A 2,056-nucleotide genomic window follows, 5' to 3' on the forward strand; every position below is an offset into this window, starting at 1 on the left:
AGCAGATGGATGTGTTTCACTTTGCAGAATTTGGAAAATTGAAATATGTACACCATACTATCGATACTTATTCAGGATTTCAATGGGCAACTGCTTTGAGTTCTGAAAAAGCTGATTCTGCAATCACTCATTTGCTAGAAGTTATGGCCATCATGGGTATACCTGCACAAATTAAAACTAAAAATGCTCCAGCATATGTCTCTATTAAAATGAAACAGTTTTTTGCTTATTATAATATAAAGCATATTACAGGTATACCACATAATCCTACAGGCCAAGCAGTTATAGAAAGATCCAACAGAACTCTAAAGGACATGATAAATAAACAGAAAGGGGTAACAAAAACCCCCAGAAATAGACTGCACAATGCTCTATTAACTTTGAATTTTCTCAATGCTAATGAGGAAGGAACAACAGCTGCAGAGAGACATTGGTTAATAGAAAAAACAACAGAATTAAATCAGCCTATATACTTCAAGGATGTGCTGACCTCAGAATGGAAACCAGGGTATGTGTTACATTGGGGACGAGGTTTTGCTTTTGTTTCTGCAGGAGAAGATAAGCTGTGGTACCATCAAAACTGATAAAGGTTCAATTTGAACAAGAGAGACCTCTTAATTAGAAGAGGTGATAGTTCATCAACCAACTTGACCATCCAGTTTAAACTCACTTATACCATTAATACATGCCTTTTCATTTAACCAGATATAACTTGCCAAAAGGGGACCTCCCCAAAATTAGTCTTGGGAAAGGGTTTTTGTTTTTGTCTTTTAGGAGAATGAAGGCTAAGGAATCTGAAGAACACTGGACAAATGAGACAACTGAAGAAAAAGGACAAATCATCTGTCCCAGGAAAAAGAGTAAAATGGCCTATTGGTATATCATCTACAAAATTTCATAAATCTTTCTAAATGTTTGTTTCTGCTCTTCTCTAAAAAATTAATACTCTTAGTCTTCTTGTAGTCCCAGTTCAACTAAAGCTTCAAGCTGATTTTGGAGTTGGAGAATGGCTCTCTCCTCCTTTAAACTCAAGCATGTTGTTAAAAGGAAAATAAAACTCCCTATATCATACCAGAAGAAAGAGCCATCTTCTGACATGGGACAGGAGAAAAACCAAATTAATTAAGGGACTATTCTATTACTAATCTCAATTCTTTGATTCTATTCTGATTCTTTAAACTTTTCTTAAAGTATGAATTTTATATCAAAATTTACAAGATATATATTTTTTAAACTTTGTTAAGATAATAATGGTCATATAGAGTACTAATTAATTCTAGAGACAGGACCTTAAACCAAGGACTACCAATTCTTGCCAAAACAAGTGTGGTTGTGGCTTTAACAAAAGGCATCTTCTGAAGCCAGGACAATATGGTGCCATCCCTGAAGTGAGTGACCTTTGCAATCTATAAAAGGTACCGTGCCCTTTTCTTCGAAGGCAGCTGAACAGGGAGTGGGCCAGTGGCTTCTGATGTGCAATGGAATAGCAGATGAAACAGTTATTCTTGAAGAATAACTAAGCTCACCCCTCTCAATAGTAGACTGGTGTTTAATAGAGGGATGTGGAGAAGAACAGGATGCCAAGATGAAGCCACATATACACAGCCAAGAAAAATGAACAGCTGAATTGAAAAGACATCAATAATTTCCAGAATTTAAAATCCTGAATCATGACATGACACTAATGGAATTCAGGTGTTACTGGTACACAGTTACTGGTACACAGTTACTGACACAAATGTGAGGTCAAACTGTTGACCTTGTATACATCCTAGTTCACAAAAGAGTCTGTCAGATACGCTAAGCCTATAGGCTGAAGATGATGCCCCAACACTGCAGAGAAACCTCAGGTGACTGTCCAGGCAGCTGGCTGTTTCTGTCAATTCACATTTTTATTTTTTTGGAAGCTGCTTGCATGCACTTCTTGTTTTTATTTTTTATTAGGTAGTATTATTTCCTTCTTGGGTCTCTGAGGGAGTTGAAGATCAGTTAGTTATAGTTATAATTATCTTTGTTAAGGATTTCAGAAAAACTCACTAAGAGCTGTAAGTGTATA

This window comes from Onychomys torridus, chromosome 1 (genome assembly GCF_903995425.1).
Source record: "Onychomys torridus chromosome 1, mOncTor1.1, whole genome shotgun sequence".
Taxonomy (NCBI): domain Eukaryota; kingdom Metazoa; phylum Chordata; class Mammalia; order Rodentia; family Cricetidae; genus Onychomys; species Onychomys torridus.